A 23,048-nucleotide genomic window follows, 5' to 3' on the forward strand; every position below is an offset into this window, starting at 1 on the left:
CTTCGAGTTGGATGGATACTGGTAAGTTTGGGAGGAAATAAAAGTAAGAGATAGAAGTTAAATGAGTTTATACTGATAGCCTCAGTTTTCTTTGACACAGATTTTCAGAGACACATATGTACACATACATAATTACAGTTTTAAAATTCTTACATAGTTAAATGTTTTATTAATCACGTCTGAGAAAAGTCATTGATTTTCATTTTGTACCCCATTATCTTGTAAGGACAAGATACAGTGACAACTTCCAAGCTTTTTGCATATCAGAGCTGAAACGGAAAGTATCTCCGTAATTAAATTTTCACTTCTTATTTGTAATAAGTTTATCCTTAGGAGGATACTTTCATAGTGTTTGATCACAGGTGAGTTTGGGCATTGCTGTCACTCAATAATGTTGAGCATGTGTCAGGTTCTCTGCTACACTATATATTAAGTTTTTCTCCGTTAAGCAAATATTTTTTGGCAGCCTGTGGGAATAAGATACACCTAGGTCCTCTTTCCTTGGTATATTCAACAAAAGCCTCTGAAAGTAAATTTCCAAGTCAGGCCATACTAAGTCCTGGCATAATAAGTTTTCATCGTTAACAGTTTTTTTGTGTTTGTGGGGTTTGTTTTTATTTTTTTGAAGCAAGGATAAGACACTGTCTTAACTCAGTAATTGTCCATTCATTAATAAGTCAAAGAAGACATTGATGAAGCATGGTATTTTGAATATCCTTTCCACAGAACAGGTAATGGGCCATCCTGAAACTCTGGTGAGATGCTTATCATTTTCAGATTTTGGAGTGGCAGAGAAAACCCTATTACACCTTGAATTATCACTAGAAACATAAATTCAGCCAAATAAAAACAGTGCCTCTGCCTACTGAGGTTGTCAATTTCCATCTCAACAAAAGTGAACATTTCTCCTTTAGATTAAAATCAAGAAAATCCCCTCTGTCCAGGATGCAATAACGGGGTGCACGAAAGAGGAAAACTGAAGCTATTCCCTCTTTCCACCTGAACAGTGAATTCATTCTGATATCAAATATTTTTTATGATTCTGTTATGACCAGGTGCTTTATTGTTTAGAGATCAAGTTACTGTTCATTCTTGGTAAGTGAGAAAAATCCATGTTTTAGGACTCTGAATAGTAACTTTATATATTTTATATATATATTAAAAATAAATATATATATTATATGTAATATATATTCCACCTATTCAACAAAATTGTAATTTTCATCATCTCTTATTAATGATGAACTGTATTCACTCTTTGGAAAGGGCTTATAGGGAATTAAATTCTCCATTTACTTTTTATATAAGACCATGGAAACCAAATTCTCAACTGGGAGCAACCTTAGGTTTTGCTGTGAAGGTTTATGCTTGCCTGGCCTTAGAGTGATAAGCCACGAACTCAAGGTGGAGTGTTTTTCCTCTAAGTTACTTTCATTGATGCCACCTGAACAAATTTGGAGGGAATATTTTTTGAAATAGCTTTATCTCAGTAACCCTTTAAAAATGCTTCAGGGTATGGGGAACATAACTGTCAAAATGTTCAAGCAACTCTTGTTGATTTAAGTGTAATTGATCAGGAGCAATACAGGAAGGAGCTGGGTACAAAAGACAAAAGGCCCAGGGCTATTTCATGTATTGTTTTTGGCTTATTGTACAAAACAGAGAAAGTCTCATACACTCAGGCAGCCAAGGTCCCCTACTGTTCTCTCCTTTTAGTAAAAATAAAAGAGAGCTAGTTTCTCAATAGCAGCATTCTATCCTTAAGTGGGTACACAGTGATATTCTAATGGTCTCTGGAGCAGAGAATAATTCCGTGGCAGCTCTGACCTCCAGTCACCGGGTTCTCTGTAACTTAGTCTTTCATGGCCAAGGACTATAATCATTATTTCCATTTGTATTTAGCATCTCAAAATTGAAAGCACTCCATGGACAACAAAACAGTAAGTGATTTCATGAAGTGTTTTAGTATGGATAAAATAATAAACTATAAAAATACAAATCATACTAAAGCTTTTTCTTTCTGGAGAACTATATTCAGAAATTAATGTAAGCATCTAAGATGCGCATGTGTGTTTTTTCACCCATGATATTTGTGTGTGTGTGTGTGTGTGTGTGCATTCCACTGCTACAGGAGACATGCAAAATAATATCAGATTTGCTACTATATGAAGTTCTGCTTTCTCACAAGAACTGTGTCCTCGCAGGGTTCGTTCAGGAAGGTGAGTGCCCTACCACCACATCGCAGTCATATCTCATCACCTTCGGAAGGAATAATTTACACTTTAACCTTACATGCTGGCATATTAAATTAGTATTACTCATGAGAACTTGCTTATTAATAAAACAAGCTGAATTAGCCACTGGAGAATCATATTTGGAAATTCAATGACAATTTTACATTTTTAATAAAGGCTCAGAAATATTATTGCAGAGCAGGTAGTACAGAAAACTGTGGTCAAATTTGACACTCATTAATAATTGAAGTGTGGAACATGACAGGTGAAAATTGATATTGATTTCTTTCCTCTAATATTTGGAAGAGTTCTAAAAGGTAAATAAAATGAGATAACAAGACATATCAAGTCTCACTGATTTCTTTGATCAACTCCTCCCCACATATCACTCCTTCGCCTACCATGTTTTCAATAATTCAATGCCCATAGTCTTTCCAGTTCAGTGCATTATAAAACACGCTCAAGCTGGGTTTCAATCATATTAGACTGAAAGCTGAACTTTTTATGAAGGATTATTTAAAACCAAATGCATCTTGAGCCCAACAGCCTTTGAAACCAAACAATCCTGGGAGTTCAGTAAGGAAATGTCAACACTGTGGAGAACTTTTAGATTCAGAAAATTCAGTAATCCTATTTGATGTATGTTAACCGTATCAATATTAACAAACTTCTGCTTGATTTCAGCACTGATTTGAGAGCTGAGTTACTACTTGTCTTGTATTTTAACTAGTTGTGAAAGCACTGAGAGAGTTGTTCTTGGGTTGAACTTGACCTGCCTCTGGGAATGCTCTCTGTGCTATCCGTCTTGAAAAGCTGTATAGAGGTGCATGTCTCTGCCTTCCTTCTTCTCATCTGCACCACTTGGGAAAACGAAAGATGCTCAAATATAGATGTGAACACTGCAGATGCTCTGTTTGACAATGGTGTCTTTCAGCTTCCCAATAAAATTTATATTGCTGACCACCCATTTGACTGAAAAGTGACTCACTTTACTGACAGATATCTGGCTTGAGATGCCAAAAGAACTAGGTCATTTCAAATTTCCTTTTTAAGTCATAGCTTTGTGTTGCAACACTGCTTGTTCAAAAGTAGTGTTGAACTACTTTTCAACACTACTTGTTCAAAAGTTAGATCATGAAGGTTCCTTCCTATGACCTCCAAATAATCAAAATGTTCTGCAATGGGCTATATAAAAAGCAAGCAGAATGTTCCTAATTATCAATCCTTCTCTTGAGTCATATAGTTCTTGTAATTTCAAGGAAGAGAAACTCAAATGTAAAAATGTAAAGTGTTACAATAGCCAACCCTACCAGCACTGTTATCTAACCATTCAGCAATTTTTTTTTTCATTCAGCAATTTTCTCTGCCAAGTCACTCTGAACCTTAGACTACTGAGAATGTGTTTTTAATTAATTTTTAAGGTTCTCCTCTTTTGAGTTAAAAAATGGTCACAATTTTTATAAGTAAAATTAAAGAAAAAACAAAATAGAACATCTGAGATATTTCCATTAGGCATTATATATATATATACATAATTTTAATATCTATACATATATAAATGCACTGGGATAAATCTCCATCTTCTGTGTCAGTTGGACATAGGTCCATTTTCTTAGGAATAGGGAACTCCTTTCACAATGGAAGTGAGGAAATTGGCTGGACCATCCTTCTTGAATATAATTCCATGAAGCCGCCATTTAAGGTCATCTGGATCTTGGTTCCTTCTAGCAATCTACTACTCCAACAGTGTGTAGTTAATCAAATTCAGGTCTTTCTGAAGCCAGGCTAGAAATACAAAGTGAGGTGGACGACTAAGGTAACTGACCAAAAAGGAGGAAAGGAAGACGAGCAAAACAATTTCCCAATTTCATTTTTTCCCATATTCTCTGTGCTTGACAAGGGAAAAAATATTCGGGTCTGAGTTCCTTTCATTCTTAGCCATTGTTTGTTCAAAGTCTGAGAAAAAAAAAAAAAAAGGTAAAAATGAAAATATGGAGTCCAGCATTCCGTTAGCTCTCTTGCATGTAATATCACAACTTAAAAGGCCTTCCAAAATGGAGAGATAAACTTTTAAAAATATAGCCCAATCTTTTCAATCTAAACAGGTAAACACTAAAAATGTATTTTAGAAATCCAGCAAACACACTCACCACAGTCAAAGCAAAGGAAGGCTTATGGCTTACCAAATGACAGTGGCTGTCTATAAGAGAGAGAAAGAGAATACTCCAAAATTCTATCTGACCTGGCAGAGCTCAGCACAGCTACTATTCTTTCCTAAAATCAAGGCATAAAGAAATTGAATACAACTTGCCAAAATGTCACCTGCTGCCTCCAAAAGCAGATTAAAGAAGGGAGTGTCCAGAAATCAGGATGAAGAAAACTGCTTAGAGAAGACCCTTCTCCTATCAGTGGGCCACCAGGGTTTATCTGGATAATAAAATGGTAACAGGCCTTTCTGTCATCTTCTTTTTATAATTTATACATTTAAATTTCAGTTAACATTTTAAAAATATCCAATCAGAATGACAGGCATTTCCAGAAGTATCAGTTTTCTTCATCCTCACCCTTTCACAAATGTGAAAACTGAGGCTCAGTATAGCTGTCATGGGATTTTCCTAAATCACTGAAGCTGTAAATTTGGGACCTAAGTCTAAATCAGTTTCTCATTTTATCTTGGCTATCTTCTTAAAATTCTGTTTAGGGACATGGGGAGGGGGAAGGGTAAACTGGGATGAAGTGAGAGAGTGGCATGGACATATATACACTACCAAATGTAAAATAGATAGCTAGTGGGAAGCAGCCAAATAGCACAGGGAGATCAGCTCGGGGCTTTGTGACCACCTAGAGGGCTGGGATAGGAAGGGTGGGAAGGAGACACAAAAAGGAGGGGATATGGGGATATATACATACGTATAGCTGATGCACTGTTATACAGCAGAGACTAACACAACATTGTAATGCAATTATACTCCAATAAAGATGTTAAAACAATATATATGAAAGCTATATTATAAAATAGATACAGTGATGATATATCTGAGGGGTGGAATTATGGCTGCTTTTTAATCTATTTTTGGATTATTTGATTACATGATTTCTCTAAAAAGAATATGAATCTCTTGTGTAATAAAAGTTACTGAAAACCAAAAAAACAAAACAAATTCTGTTTAGGAAGAGAGGATAGAATGAAGGCTTGAGCATAGAAATCATGTAGAAATCACTGAAGATAGTGGGTCTGTAGTGCAGTTTCATTTGTAGTGGGTTTGGCTTACATTCTTATATTTAGTTTTACTTCTATACAACTATCAAAGAAGGAGAAAGAAGTTGGGTAATATTTGCATTTGCAACTAATCAAAGCAGCATTGCTTTTAGCTTTAACAAAAAGATCGTTCTGTGATCTCAGATTAACATCTTTATTCTTAAATGGAGCATAAATAACATTTATTGGCTAAGATTATTTGCAATAAACAAGACTGTTTACTGTTTACCACCTAGCAGATGACTATTTGTAAGTCTCACTGAGTATGCTAAAAGCTTATACTGAGCTCTCATTTTACCAGAGTGAATTTAAATTAACTTCAGCAGCCAGAATTAATGAAACCGGGTAAATGATGCAAAGATATTCCACAGGGTGTTCTGTTTTAATTAGAGATAGAAAATGTGAGTCATTAGAGGTTTTAAAAAATGTGGCATTGTGAGCTTCCCTGGTGGCGCAGTGGTTGAGAGTCCGCCTGCTGATGGAGGGGACACGGGTTCGTATCCCGGTGTGGGAAGATCCCACATGCCGCTCCCACAACAGTGAGAGGCCCGTATACCGCAAAAAAAAAAAAAAAAATGTTGCATTGTATTACTTTCTCATATTTTGAATCTAGGAATATAGATGAAAACTAAAAAATGTTAGCCACTTCAGTTCAGGTTTTAATGTATATCAGCTCTGAATTTATATTGAGTGAATAGTAAAGAGTCTGAATGAAGAACAGAATCTGGAGGCATTCAGGTACAAGTAATAAACTTTATTAGAAGTTGAGTATCTGTTAATTAGCAGGCAGCTATATAACTTAACTATAAAGCCACTACAATTCAAACATTGTAGCATTACTACATGAATGAACACATATACAAATTAAACAGAAAAGAATATCCACAAATAGTTCTAAGTATGTCTGGGAAGTTTGATTGTGACAAAGTCAAGGTATAATCTTTAAAACTGATGCCTAGAAAACTACACACCCATTTAAAACTAAAGTCTGTACCTCACACTACATACCAAAATAAATTACACCAGTTGCACATGTAAGAAGCTTGCAAGTTGCCACTTTACCCTAGCAAGATGCGTCTTTTACAAATGTTTTCTCCCACTCTGTGGCTTGTCTTTTCATTATATTGATAGTGATTTTCACAGAGCAGAAATTTTCTATTTTAATGAAGTCTAGCTTATCAATTCTTTCTTTCATGGAGCGTGCCTTTGGTGTTATATTTTAAAAGTCATTGCCATACCCAAGGTCATCTAGGTTTTCTCCTATGTTATCTTCTGGGAGTTTTACAGTTTTGTGTTTTACATTTAGGCCTGTGGTTCATTTTGAGTTAATTTTTATGAAGGATATAAAGTGTGTGTCTCGATTTTTTTTCTTTTTTTTTTTACTGTGGACATCCATTTGTTTCAGCAGTATTTGATGAAAAGACTATCTTTCCTCCATTGTATTGTCTTTGTTCTTCTGCCAAAGATCAGTTGATTGTACTTATGTGGGTCTATTTTGGGGCTCTTTATTCTGTTCCATTGATCTATTTGTTCTTTCACCAGTATCACCCTGTCTTGATTACTGCACCTTCATAATAAGTTTTCAAGCTGGGTAGTGTCATTCCCTCAACTTTGTCCTTCAATGAGGTGATAGCTATTCTGGGTCTCTTGCCTCTTCATATGGACTTTAGAATCAGTTTGCCAATATCCATAAAATAACTTGCTGGGATTTTGATTGGGATTGCACTGAATTTCTATAGATTAAGATGGAAAGAACTGACATTTTGATAATACCGAGTCTTCCTATTCACGAACATGCGATATCTCTCCATTTATTTAGTTATTCTTTGATTTCATTCATCACGGTTTTGTAGTTTCCCTCCTATAGAGGTTGTACATATTTTATTAGATCTATACAGAAGTATTACATTTTTGGCAGTGCTAATGTAAATAGTGTCGGGATTTTTTAAACCTATTCCACTTGTTCATTATTGGTATATAGGAAAGCAATTTCCTTTTGTATATTAACCTTGGATCCTGCAACCTTGCTATAATCACTTATTAGTTACAGGAGTTTTGGGTCAACTCTTTAAGATTTTCTACATAGATGATCATGTCACCTGTGGACAAAGACAGGTTTATGTCTTCGTTCTCAATCTGTACACCTTTTATTTCCTTTCCTTGCCTTATTGCATTAGCAAGGACTTGCAGCACAATATGGAAAAGTTATAATAAAAGAGGACATCCTTGCCTTGTGCTTAATCTTAGTGGGAAAGCATTGAGTTTCTCTCCAGTAAGTATGATGATAGCTATTGGTTTTCTTGTAGATCGTATTTATCAAGTTAAGAAAGTCCCTCTCTATCCCTAGTTTACTGAGAGATTTTCTCATGAGTGCACGCTGGATTTTGTCAAATGCTTCTTCTGCATGTATTTATATGTTTTTTTTTCCTTTTTTTGTCTTGGTTGGATTATATTAATTAATTTTCAAATGTTGAACCAGCCTTACATACCTGACACAAATCCCGTTTGGTCATGGTATATAATTGTTTTCATACTTTTTTGGCTTCAATTTGCTAACATTTTGTTCAGGATCTCTGACACACTTTTTATCACATTTCTACTATAAAAGGTTTGGGATTCTAATGAATTTAAGCTATTAATTAGTCTTATCAAATTGTGCTTTTTATTCAAAGATACACCATAGCAGAACCCTGAGGGAATGGATGGTGAATGGTAAGGCCTGAATTTACACTTCTTTTATTCTTTATACCCTGAACCTGTCTCTCAACAAGTATTTACAGTTGATGTTTATTTTTTTGGAAATTAGACATAACTCACTCCATTCATTCATTCAACAGATTGTACAGCAGAAGGGAGGCTTCTAAGAACGTAGGGTGTATTAGTGGGGCTGCAGGTTATTACAGGGAATCCAAGCAAGGTCTCATAATGGAGATGGTGATATTTGAGAAAAGACCTAAAAAAGTGAGTGGATGAGTACTGTAGATAGTAAAGACAACAGCAATTCAGGTAAAGGGAACAGTCAGTGAAAATGTCTTCCTACTATACTTGTTGAACATCAAGGACAAAAGAGTATAAGGTGTTTGGAAAAGAGTGAGCAAGGAGTAGAGGTGGAGGAGATGAGATCAAATATATAATGTAGAGGGTAATCATGTAGCAACTTTCCAGCATTTTAAGAACTTCAGCTTCAACTATGATGAAGGGGAAGACACTGAAGTCACATAATTCTTCTGACTTAGATTCTCAAAGGGTTCTCCAGCCACTGTGTTAAGGACACAGTTCAGAGGGATAATAATTAAGATGACAGACAACGAAATCTTAATCCTGAGTGGTAACAGTGGAAAAATCGAGAAACTGTCAAATTCTGGTTCTATCTCAAAGATAGGGCTGACACATTTTGCTTGTGTATTGGATGTGAAAGGAGAGAGAAAGAAAAACGTCAAAGATGAATCACATTCTGTAACTGAGCACCAGGAAGAATGGAGCTGTGCTTTTCTGTTTTGGAAAGTCTACAGGAAAAGCATGAGTGACTATGTGTGTATTTGATTGCAAGGTATATTAAGTTTGGGATGTCGATTAAATGACAAAACAGAGGTATTCTGTTAGTAACTAGTCTTGTTAGGTGGATCCAGTCCGTAAAGGACAACCATCAACCTACCTAATCTGCTCAATTTGAAGACCCATAAAGGACTTTGGGGCATTAGTGTGAAGAGGGTTTCCTTTTGCGTTTGTGTGTATGTGTGTCATTTGCTTTGACACTGTGGTTAGGCTAAAGTAGCACTATTCTGGGCTTTCAACTTTGGCAACTTTTTTCTCACCAAGAAGCTTTTTTATTGGGTTGATGCCAAATGAGTATTTGCCTGATTCTTCATGTCCTGATTCTTTAATTATTTTTCTAGTTTGGACAGCCACAAATTTGCTTAGTGTTTGTTAATTTCACCCTTCAACTTGGACACACTTGAAGCGAAGTGAAGTCCCACCACACTGATGGTAGACTCCATCTAAGCATGCTCAAAAGAGCACAGAAGGGCTTCCCTGGTGGCGCCGTGGTTGAAAGTCTGCCTGTCGATGCAGGGGACACGGGTTCGTATCCCAGTCCGGGAAGATCCCACATGCCGCGGAGCGGCTGGGCCCGTGAGCCATGGCCGCTGAGCCTGTGCGTCCGGAGCCTGTGCTCTGCAACGGGAGAGGCCACAACAGTGAGAGGCCTGCGTACTGCAAAAACAAAAAAAAGCACAGAAGGTTGTCCACGGGGAGGGTACTATCAGAGGCTGATTGACAGTCTCTGTGTTGTAGACCAACTTAAGGGCAAACACATACGGTTCTTACGCTTTCCTGCTCCTGATAATAGGCAATGGCAGGCTCTGGATCACAATGTTTGAACCCAGCAGGAATAGTGCCACACTATATGTGGCATGACTATGATAAGGGGTATGTATCTTATCTAGCATGTATCTTCTTTTTTATGCTACACAAATACAAGGCTGTCACTTTCTGAGACGATAAACTTTCTCTGGTTGTGACAGATTCAAAGCAGATGCCAAGTTAGAAACATTTCTGAATTAGGTGATTTGGGATCCTTGACCAGGTTAAAACAAAACAAAACAAAACTGTTTTTCTTCTTGGTTTCACATTTAAACAATATGAGTTAGTCTAAACTATATGACCAAAAAATCGAACTACTAAAATAACAGGCTCTTATCATTATTATTTTGATATAATAAATAATAGAGGGATATTGTTTTACTAATAATTACCAGCATTTAGTAATGACAAGCCAAACATTAAGCCTTTAGGAAATTTGTGAACTTCATTTCTTACAATAACTCTGTCAGATTGGTACCAGTATTTATCCCCATTGATGAAGAAACTCAGTTTCAGAGGAAGACACTGAGACACAGAGAGGATAAATGTAACTTGTCTATAATTGCCCTAGCTGCTATGCTAGTCGGCTTCATCAACCACTATCACCACTATCACATTTACTTAATTGGACTTTAGATTCAGATAAACAATTTTTCCTGGTTGCAAGGAGATCATTTAACAAGCCCAGATTACAATGCTTGAAATCCAAGTCTAAGCCCAAAGCTTAGAACCCTAAACCATGTGATCACTAAAAATACTGAGTATCTATTCTGCGCCGTATAATAGGAGTTTGTTTTTAAAATAACAGGTCCTATTAGGAATAAGTGTACAAATGGCATTCTAGGAGGGAATATATCCAACAGGTGTTTTAAATTCCTTTAGTGGCAGTGAAAAAGTATGAAGGCATTTCCTGCAATACTAAATGAGCTGATTTGCTTTTGGTGGGTGAACACTGAACTTTGTTTACAAAACTTAACCTGAAAGCATTTTCTAAGTATCCTGCTATTACTCTACTCAAAGTTAGCCTTGTTATCTTCTTTAACAAACAAGAATGGTAAAACACAGTCTCAGTTAGTATAGTATGGATAAATCATTTTCGGTCTTGGGTAAACTTGTACCTTAACGAGTGTCTTCAATTTTGGGAAGACATGAATTCAGAATTGCCATTCTCTATGCATATTATTGCCATATAAACTAATTCCAGCAAGACAAAGCTATAGTTAGGTAGATCCTTTCATAAAGTGATGCAGTCACTCAGGAATACTTTATAACCTAAACCGACTGGACAGCCAGTAACCAATGAATTATCCTAATGCTGATTCATCTGAGAGGTCCTTTATTCCAATGACTTTTGCTGCTATCCTTCTCTTTTCCTTTTGGGATTAAGAACTATGCATAAAGTCTTACTTACTCTAAGGTTCACCTTGTACCTCTCCTGTCATACAACTCGTCAGTTTCCCCATCATATGCCACCAAATGCCAAAAAAAAAAATAATAATCTGAGTACTCTGCGGTCATGGCACAGGTATTTCTAAAGAGATGAACACCTGATCAAAAATCACTAATCTGAGAATAAATATATGGGGAAATGATTGGAATCAACTGAAACTGTGAGAGACCAGCAGGCCAGATATGTGTGTCTGTATGTGTCTTAAAGAATAATGTTCTCTATGAGAAAAAATGCTTTAGTGCCCCAAACTTTAATCCAATTAATATCCTGGAATATATTTCAAGACCACTTGTATATATGTGTATGTACATAATTTCAGCATTATATATTGTTTGTGTTATGTTCTCCCTTCTATTCATGGGTATATGTTGCCTTTAAAGCTTAACTTTTCTTGTCGATTTTGTACATGGATGAATGTTCACACAATAAGATAAGTTCAAGGATTTCTTTCTCCAATACCATTGATATGAATTCCTGTTACTTAATTTCTTTTTGATAGATTTGCAGATGACAGTCCAAGATAGTTCTGCCAATGGAAATCACAGGACTACCAAATATGGCAAAGACTTTGGAACACTTACAGTGTGTTTTCATGGTCTGCATCAGAATTCTACGGGAGGCTTTTGGCTGAATTGGCAGTGAAATGAGAATGGAAAGTTAGTGTATCAGTTACTTTTCAGTTTGGTATTTTTTCTTTTCTAGTACTCTACTATGTATTAGAAATTACATAAAAATCAGGAGAAGATAAATGGTTAAGAAAAATATAACCTGTCATGTTAACGACATTCAGCACTTACCTAGACTCACAGGTACCATGAGAGAACGTGAGACCTGGGTTGTGAGAGCTAACCTTGTTCCAATTCCCTCATTGTGTTGATGAAAACCTTTGAGGCTCAAAGAAGGAAGTGACCCTGCCAGAAGCACACCATGAATCAGTGATGAAAGGGAGACTCCTTGGCTTCTGTAGATCCATGCCTCTGTGCACAAGGTATTAAAGAAGCATTAATTAAGTGCCCCTTTACCTAACAACGTGGAGCTTAATCATAGGGTTTGGGCTTCTTGTCTCTTCTTTTCTTTTGCTTTCTCTTTTACATCCTTGGGGGCCTTAGTTTGTAGTTGCTCTCTTGAACTGGATTTAGAAGACATTTATTTTCACTAGCCCTTATTTTTTTGGATTGTAGGCTGAATTTTTAAGAAGTTGGGGAAGGATATTGAACTGCCAGAAGTTAACAGATTATTGGCAAAGAAATAACAATAATTATAATGCCAATTTCCCTGGGTATTCCCTGTGTACTTTAGGTGTAGAAATAGTATTTGTAAAGTGAGTTCAAAACGTGCAAATATTACCTGTGGGACATAACCTACTGGTTAAGAGCACTAACTCTGAAATTAACTTGCCTGGATCTTTTTTCCCCAGCTCTACCACTTATTAGTGGTGGGACTTCAGGAGTGTTTCTTCTTTGTGTTTCACTTCCCTTTTAAAAATCAAGGGCTTAATAACCTCACCCATTTCACAGGGCTGTGGCGTGGAGTTAATACATGCAGAGTGGTTAGGAATCCATGCCACTCTTAAGTCTTTGAAAATCAACCTTACTATTGTTGTTACTATTATTATTATTTCGTTAGCTGTCCTTGCAAAAGTTTGCCAGCAGTACTCACTTGCTTTTCTTTTTGTTGTATATTCTCTACATCCCACTTAAGCTTTCTACCAAACCCTAAGAGGCTGGTTTCAGATATTTTACACCTCTTTACCTGTTTGTCACAGCAAAAGTAAAAGGAGTTTGGCTCACCTTGATTAAACGAACCAGAACTTTGGTTTTCTCCCATTCATACACATTGGTGAACAGATGTGAAAAAGCAACTCCATGGGGCTTTCAGTCTGGAGCCAAACATCCAGGTTCTGTGTAACTCTACACTATTATGCACACATGTTGGTCCCTTAGGACCCAAAAGAATCTCAACTAAGCCCATCATTATTTCAGGAATATGAAGAATGCTTTTTGTGAAGTAGTTGAACATAACAGAAATACAAGAAAAGGCAGAGGTATTTCATATCACAGCTTTTTGAGAAATGCTCAGAGCTCTAAGATGTAGCTGACAATTTCCGCATGAGGTAAAGTTTTCAAAGTTACCATAAATTTCACGATAAATACATTTTTTCATCAATGGCAATAATGCGGTGACTATATTGCTCAATTCTACACAGCGTCAGCATTAAATACATTAAAAGAGTAAGTTAAAATATCTGTATGATTGCTTCTGACATAACCCCTGGATCTCTTTTACTTCTGTACTCCATAAGTTATAATGTGGAACATTAAGACAAATTATTTCTAAACACTAACAAACAATGTAGCAATAAGTGGCAGACAATCAAGGGGAATTTTGCCATAGCAGGGTGTTTATTTTGGTACAAGCAAGAATGCAAAACCAAAGGATGTAATTTAGAGGAAACTCTGTCCTGTCTATTCTCTAGGAACTAGAACAAGGAGACTGAGAGAAGATGATTGTGGGTGAATCAAACCGTTTTCTCCTAATTACAGCTGAATAACTGGGAGCAAACTCCCATGGAAGGTTGTGATCTGCTTGAAGAGAGCTAGGAGGGTGCCCTGGTTAGGGTCTTCCATATACAGTTATTTAAGCTCAGACTTGATCATCTGTCAGGGATGCTACAGTAGGGAGAGTTTTGCCATAGCTGTGAGACTCAGCAAGATCACTTCCCACTCTAAAACCTACAACTTTAATCACCAACACCAGCCGTCATTAAGCGCGACCTCAGATAACTCCAAATCTGTTCATCTACTCACATATTCTTTACACGGTCAACAGACCTCGAGTGATTACTACATGTCAGACACAGTTCTAAGACACAGAATAAGGGATAAGAAAGGTAACAACCTCTGTCACTGTGGGGCTTGAGTTCTTTGGGAAGAATTTCATCTAAATACAAATAGACACAAAAGATAATATTTGTTTTTATTATTACTCTGTGAAAGAAATAAGGTAATCTGATAAATTGGGACTAAGGCTAGTAGGACAATCAAGGAAAAAATAGCTTTAAGAGAGGAATGCCAAAGAATAGAAAGGAATCATTTACGGAAAATTTTTCTGGAAATAATATTTCCAAAACATGGGAACAGCCAATACAAAGGCTCTGAGGCACGACGAAGCTTAACTACGATCAAGGAACAAAAAGAAGCTAAAAGGTTAGGTCAGGAGATAACCACACAAATTTACACCAGCTGGTCCCTAACGTCAAGACTACGTGGATATATTCCCGAGGTGAGTTAGATGTATATATCATCCAAAAAACAAAAAACGTTCACTCGAAAATTACCCTGGAAATTCTGGAGACTCTTGACAACGGCACCACCATCTTAAAGGTCACAGCCATCATTCTCCACAGCTTCACTCTGGCCATCACTTGCAGGCATTTAACGGGGGTGTTTAATATCCGCTCTAAAATATTGTGCAGGAAGCACAAACATCCTAGCATGTCTGCACAGTGCATCTAGTGTCTCGAAATTGAAAATTGTCTGGAGCTCACCCTGCTGACGGCTTTGCCACCAGTCCAGCATTTAAAGACCTGAGTTCCTGTCCCTTCATCTGGAGTTGTATGTCTCTCACTGACCACACTTCCAACAGTATGTCAACACACTTCTGTGATTCTTTTGATAAGTGAACGTGCAGGTGTATGTTTGACTCTGCCAGGGACTGTGTCCATATCTGGTGTTTATTGCTAAAACAGACATCTTTGAGTATTTGAATCATGGCATATGCCATATTTACTCTTGTGTGAGTAGGCCAATTTTCCTCCAGCTAAAGATTTCTCCCTGCTTACTCCTCCACTTTCCCCCATTGCCCATGCTAAATAATTCAGCTCACTACTCCAGAATTGACTGTGAGTCACCCAACCCATCTATATTCTTTCAGGGTTAGAGAGGTCAAAACATGAAGAAAAAGGAGTCGACATGCAACAGACATAGAGAAAAACTCTGAAAAACTCTCAACAGATTAAAATAATCACTTCGACTGTACCAAGATTTCATTTTTATTTTGATCTCATTTCCTGGAAAAGGCACACAATTTGGGAAGACTAGTTAGGCAAGGGAGTGAACAATCATTGCAGCTAGCCTGTTTCTAAAGTCTCCTCTGAAGCTCAGGTTTTGAAACCTTTGCAATTATGAACTGGAAATCCATGTGTTATATAATGCATTTCCGGAAAGATGCCCATGACACATATGTGCTCTACAAAGCTCTAATACTAACATTAATCTAATGAATGGTATGTTACAAAAGTGATTTGTGTTCATCCTAACGGAAAGCATATTTTCTGAGCAAAGCTTGTGGACTGGAATAGCCAAAAAAGAATCCATCCCCTAAACAGAGCTTCCAGCTAGCGCATCAACCAATAAGATAAGTTGGTGCACCTTCAAAGAATGCTGCTTTCTGCTGTCCAGGGGAAAGCATTTTCTAAATCTTGTGCAGGTGTCTGAGAGAGACTACCTAAAAGGAAAGAAACTGAATTCTCCTGTGTGAGCCTCTGGATGACTCTTCTCATATAGAAGCTTGTTTTTTAATATCAGTTCAGTTTTCAAATGCAGCAAACTCCAAGCCCCTGTTTATCCCAGGGGGTTAATTGGGTTAAACTTGATCCATCACTTTGTGACCGCCCTCATATTTTACTCCAAAAGGCATAGCATCTTTTATTTATAGTGATCTTCATATTCATTTCTCAACTGAGGCACGCATTTCAGGGTGAGCTTGCATTGATCTCTAATCTTTTTTTTTCCTCTCTCTTTGTAACGTATACTTTTTGGGTCTTAAGAAATAGCTCTGATAGAAGTTTGTTTTTTGTTTTTTTTTTTTAAGGAAAAGCAAGAGTTTGAGATTGCTGATTTCTTTTTAACCTCCTGAAGAGAAAATCAGCCTTTGTCACCCAGTAGGTGACTTGGCTTTAAATAAAATCTGCATCCCACTATTTTTTTAAGTGCATTTGTCTTCAAGAGATGGAGCCTGACTTGAATGTTTCATGTAGCTGACTTCTGATTATTAACAGGTGAGAATGAGGACGGATCTAAAGAGAGGCTTAAATGACGTAGGAGATGAGAAATGCTCTTTTCCAACGACAAATGAGTTCATGGGTAGAACCTAGAGTCAAGGCCAAAAGATGCATAATTGCATTTTAAGGACTCTAAATCCCATCTAGTTGTCCTGAGAAGCAGCCAGAAGGAATCGCAAGTCAAGGTGGAGACGTAACTCAGCTGTGCGGTGCGGCCACCACAGCAGCCCCGTGTCCCCTATCTCACGCTGTCAGTAGGGGTGGAGTCCAATTTACAGCTGGACATCCCAGGACTCAGTCACTTTGGGGTTGAGCCATGCAGATTAATGCACACCCATCGTGCACCAGAGCCAGCAGTTGAATTTAGGCTTTTAGATTCAAACGAAATTAAGCCATGACTCTTCAACTTCAGCTCCCATTTCGAGGTCAAGTTGCTCCCCTTAAGGCCTTATTTTCTCCTCAGCCAGTGTTCTCCTAATACAAGCGGCATTTTTCTTTTCTTTCGCAAAGTCCTTCTTGGGCTCCACATACCTTTTTGAGTCTGATCATCTGTTCCGTTTCCTCTTCCCCAGGAGAAACGTGGGTAATGACCTCTGTTATGCTTCAGAATCAAAGGTGCTCTGCAAATATCTGTCTAAAGTTATTATCACGCTGCATGTAGATCTTTGGTCTTGAGTGCATATTAAGAAATACCCTCATTTTTCACTGCTTCTGGCATGATTACAAATTAGCGCTCTTCTAAGGGAAGGCCTAGAGAGCACAAAAATGATAGCTTTATGAAGAGACTTTGTGATAGGAGATAGCTTGATAAAAAGGATTGAGCATTGGAACTCGGGTCCGTTAGCAGTTCCGTCACTGGCTAGCTGCAAATATTTGAGCAAACCACTGAACTCTCTGGTCCTCAGTTTCCTCACGTAAAATAAGGTGTCTAGGGATGAATAATTTCTGCCATTTCTTCTAGCCCTGAGACACTCTGACACAGAAAAGAGAAGGAAAACTATTTTGTTAAGTCTTTCTCTAGTAAGAGATCCTTGCCACATTCCAGCACCATCTCTCTTTCTCAGACTGGATTTCCAGCAAGGTGGTGGAAGGCCCTTACTGGGCTAATTTACTTTGCTTTTGGTTTAGATTCCTCTGGCACATTGTGTCCAGCCTTAATATTTTACATGGTAAGCCATATCATCTTTTATCTTTTATTTATAGTGATCCTCATATTAATTTCTCAATAGCAGCTCGTGAGGCAGGAGGGACAAGTCATTGATCTTCCAATTTATCTGCTACTCTTACATATCCTGAGGTCGAGGCAGCCTGGGGAGATTGATGGAGCCCTGGCACCTGCCCAGCAGCTGTGTGTTCCTCATGCATGAAAATCAACCACAGGAAACCGAAATTCGACAACTGGCAGCAATATCAGCCACCTCTGTACTAAATATAACAGGCCGTTCTTTAATAATTGAACGGGTGTCTGGGATTCGGCAATGAAAAAGGGCCTGTACGAGAGCGCCAGTGGAATTCTGGACTGGCCAGAAGCTGGTAGATTTGGGGAGGGGGGTGGAAGTGGGGAGGCTGTTTGCAGATGTCAGCTTCTCATACGGCAAACATTCTTATTCCTCGATTCTCAAGCAAGTCACGATATAGAGTAAGCAATACTTCCTTCACTTTTTGTAAAGCCAAATCCTTTTTATGAAATATTTTTTTAAATTCTGCAAGGAAAACAACAGATCCTCCTCAGGTCATGTCATTGCCCAACAATGGGAAAGGAAATGGTCCATGGAGCTGCATACACTACACTGGTCACAGATCCCAGGTGAACAGTTGTGGCCAGAGCTCTGAATCACTTACAGGTCCTCACAGGGACAAACCACTAATCAGTTCTTAAAGGAAGGTCCTCATTCCTTGTCATGGCTGAGCAGCGGCTTCCATCAGGCCTCCCTGTGGTCTCACTTGTCTCGAGCCCCCGACAGCAGGTTAACCCTGAGCTGGTTACCTCTTCCCACTGCCTGCTCCTCAGGTAACCTGTCCTGTTAAGCTCAGGTGTTGCAGACTTATTTGATCATCAGCTTCGTGTCTGTCTCGATGAAACCCACCTGCTGAGGCTTAGCTCTCTCTTTCATAATCTGTGGCTGGGGAAACAGGTGCTAAATGTGAAGGCAGAGTTTCCCGTGTGAGGCCACATATATGATGTTGTGGTGGCAAGTCATCAAAGAGCCCACCTCTGGGGCTGATGTGGAGCTGTGTGCAAGCAGAGCTTCCCCATCACCAGCCTGTAAACTACCCTGTGCCCTTGGTTATTACACAGCATGCATACTGTATAGACACACATATTATCTCTGCTTTTTTTTTTTTTTTATAATAGAGTGATTAATGATGTCCTCCAGGGCTAAACTGGAGTGTCGAGCTGCTCAGAAATTTCAGGCAAGCATTGCCAGGAAACTGTTTACATCGAACAAAAGGTGTTACAAAGATTTGGAGTGTACGTGGTGTTTGAGCAATCTTATGATTTTCACGGATGGAGCCTCACAAAGGGTTCTGCCCAGTGTGTACTTTCTCTTCCTCTGATAAACAGAGGCTGAGTGGATCCCTTTGAGTGTTGAAATCACAATAAATATATCAGATGACTAATCTCATCTAGGACCATTGTCTGATATAAATAGACAATAAACATATAGAATTCTTCTAGCAGGTTTGAACCCTTTATACATTTCTTGATTTTGATTCTCTTTGCTCCTTGAATTTAAATACTATTTTCCTTTTTGTTCTCTAATCAGGCTTCATTCCACAGTCATTTATAGGTGTTGATACATAAAAATTCAAGTGGAAACTAATTCCTCAAGAAAAACGAAGACATATAAAATGTCATATCATCTTGTGCAAAGCAGGTCAGACTCACTGAAGACGATGAGCATATTTTCCGGACAGCACCTCACCCAGTGTTATTATTAGCAGTGTGGTAGAAACAGGAGGAAGAATAACATAATAAAGTAGTAGTAATGACAATGTGTGCTCCTACGGCACACGACCATCTTCAAAACCTCTGTAAGTGCATTGTTTCCCTTGACCTTCAAAATAATCCTATATGGTAGGCAGGCCTGGTGTTCTGATTCCCATTTTGTAGATGAGGAAACTAAATTCCAGAGATATTAAAGCAATTCACCCAACTAAGAAGCCCAGGAATCAGGGTCTCTAAGTACAGGTCTAGGCTCCTCCTCATGGACTGGTGAGGCATAAAGTAACAACATTAATAATCGAGAAAGAAACCAAGAAAAACACATCCCCAGAACTCTCCTGGCAAGAGGAGGTTGAAGGTAGCTATTGTTGCATGAGGTTTATTAGAAACTAAACAAGAATTCTGGGTTTCAGTAAAATGTGTCAATCCATGGGGTAAAGTGTAGGTAATTACAAAATGGAATCCATAAGATGTCATACAATTTGAAATTTGCCTGAAAATAATTCATATTTGGAGAAGTCAAGGCCAGATATGTCTTGAAACTGTTTAAAAACATAATCCCTAAAGATGTATCCTGCTTGCCTGTGTTTTATAGCCTTAGCTGCAGAGATTATGTGAACTCTTTGGCTGTTCCCATCTAAAATACTACTTTTTATGAGACAGGAGCACTGCAACCTATGACTATTTTATGGAAGCAGAGTTCTGGAGTATTTGGGGCCCATACACAGGAAAATCACTTCATAGTAAGCACATGAATGAGGGATAATGTAGTGTGGAGGGTCAGGATAATTGATGTCAGTCATGAGGAAGGGGGTACTTTCCAGCCATAACTCTCCCTGCTGGGAGACTGTCCATTTCTAGGTGCCTGCTCAGCACTGGCTTCATGCAGTAGAGCTCAGAGGCCCTGCGGGGGAGGGGGGTGGTGGAGGGGGGGGGGTAAGGGAGGTCAACCTGGTGCTGGACCTGTAAAAACCTTCTACCTCTGAGAATCAGGATTATCAGGTGAATGATTTAGGCAGCCAGAGGTTTCTACTCAGTAAAAGTTCAACCATGTTAGCAAATCTTTGAAGCGTGACCAATAAAAATACATAAAATGGCTGGATACAAGTGTGCAAACAGCCTAAGCTTACCGCACACACAATTATCTTTGGTTTATTTACATGCCCTTCCTTAAGATGCAGCCTGATGTTACCAAATGAACAAACTGTAAATATGCCAAAGTGAATCAAGCGGTATAGAGGAGACAAAAAAATGGGAAAAGTGATAATACAAATTCAAATGATAAAGAAGAAACTTGATGTGCCTTTAAAATGGCCAAGTAGTCCCTGAAGAAGAAAATGAATGAAGAATTCTAAGGCAGAACAGCAAGAAAGAGTGTTTACTACCACTAAGAATATTAATAAGAACCTGCATCACTGGTTATCTAGGAACTCAGTAAATTTTCTTTATCTGAACGAAAAGCTACCTAACATAAATCCCAGAACTGTGGAGAAACATGCTTGTCAAACCTTTGCAACAGCTTGGGACTCTCTTATATAAACTTTGGGAGACTATTAAACTTGAAGTAGAAAGCCCTTTGAAAATACTTATCTGTTCTAGCATATTCGTCCCCTGTAGGACAGTTGTGGTTCAAAGAAAATTAAATACTGGTTTTTTTTTAAAGTAGTTGAGAAAACACAGCACTTCAAAAGGCTTAAATCTGGAAGCATTTCAAATATGAGGTTTAGGGTTACTAGTACAGTTGCCTAATCTCCTAATTACTTGAGAATGAGGGCACTTTTATGTATCTCTCTTTTTGGAATCACTGGAAATATCAATTAAACATAATAAATTAAGAGAATCTCCCTTGGGATACGAGATCATATTATATAAATGATGACCTTCTGCCAGTGGTTAACAATTCTTCTTTATTCAATCCAGAGAGGTTTCCTAAGCCCAAGAAATTTGGTAGCAATAGTTTAGGGGTCTTTTAAGCATTTAAGAGATGCTACAATCATTAGAACTGCATTTATCTTTGAAAAAAGATGATTTCTGTATATGTCATGTTTACCATAGTGACACCAACAAAATCTTTCAACCTCCACAGAGAACTTCCAATTTTCTTTCCCTCCTGCTCTTGCTATGTTTGCACAGTCTCACTGTGCATGAAGCGTTGAGAAGGTATCTCACCAGAGTCACCAGCAGCCACAGGCAAACCACTTATCACCAGATACCACTGTTGCCATTGGGTATCAGTGCAACCAGAAACATGTACTAGAGCCTCTGATGGGTTACAGTGGGGCTGGGATCCTCAAGCACAATGAAGCCATAGAGGTTCTGGGTAGATGTAAGGTAAGTTTTATTTTCTCCTTTCCTACATGTTGCTAGAGGGATATCAAAAACTATTGCTGAAATACCAGTGAATCCTTTTTTTTTTTTAACCTTTTATTAAGAGTGCCATCTCTTTTAAGAACTGGGATATATTTTTTGAGGGAAATAAAATATAGGAAAATTCAACTGACAGAGATCATACTGTACTTGACTTTTCTGTTCTTTGCTACATTTATTTGTTGAGACACGCGTCTGTTCTTAGCCTTTTTTTAATGGCTCTGTTAAATAGAATGGACACACAGTACACTGCACAAACTTAAAGACAATTTAAGTTCTGAAATATGCATATACCCACAGAACTGCCAACACAATCAAGAAAAGGAACATATCCATCACTTGCAAGTGTTTTTATGCCTCATTCATAAAGCCCCTTTTTATCCACACATTCCACCCCTTCACATCCCCAAGTGACCACTGATATGCTTTCTATCGTTAGACATGTGTTTGCATTTTTCTATATTCTTGTGTGGTTTGCCCCTGGGGTGGATTACCATAGTGGGGGGATATCTAAGCCTTTCCCCAAGTCATTAAAAAACCTCCAGCGAGTAGCCCCTTGTCCTCTCCAGGGAGTGGAGGGAAAGGATCTTTAATCATAACAATCCTGGGGGGAGAAATCTCAGAAATAAGACATCTGCTTCTGTGCCTTGTTGTTTTGCAGAATAGCAATGATTGCTTTAGCAGCTTCTATTGCCATGTGTGTAGAATAAGTAAATGAACATAAAATTGAATGAACGCATAAAAGAAGGATAAACCCACCCAGCTTAACAAATCCACTCTCTCACCTGCTGTGCCCTGAAACATGAAAGAAAGAATCACGGGATCATAAGGATTAATAAAATAACAGTCTCTCTTAACAACATTGACAGGAGGAATAAGGATAATTTGTCTGATGTGGGACCAACAGCTTAACTGCTTAATTCTTTTTTTTTTTTTAAGGGCAATTCATTCATTTATTGTTTAAAGATTGCAAGACAGCTTCTGAATTTCTGTAGCACAATTTAAATGTTTTACTTTTTTGATAAAGCAGAGTATAACAGAAAAAACAATTAGTTTCCAGTAATATCTATATCTCTATTCAGAATTAAGTCTTCCACAGACACGTAACCTGGAAACAAAAGCCTGTTACAATAAGCAAAGCTTCAACAGAGCTGCTACTTTTCGGGCCAGGGAAAGGTTCATCCCTATAGGAGGAGGATGTGCTATGTAAAATGGCTGCAAGGTCACAGCCTTGAGGGCGCTGGAAGTCTATTATCCTATCCCACATTAAGTATTTTGGTGAACTTCAAACGTCCGTTCATCTGCAACCAAGCTGGCAAACTTTAACTGATATTTCAAGCAGGTAAAAAATAAATTAAAAGAAATCC

This window comes from Delphinapterus leucas, unplaced genomic scaffold, assembly GCF_059928025.1.
Source record: "Delphinapterus leucas isolate spDelLeu-1000000601 "Yukka" unplaced genomic scaffold, BTC_Dleu_Yukka2 spDelLeu_asBTCV2_sq25, whole genome shotgun sequence".
Lineage (NCBI taxonomy): Eukaryota > Metazoa > Chordata > Mammalia > Artiodactyla > Monodontidae > Delphinapterus > Delphinapterus leucas.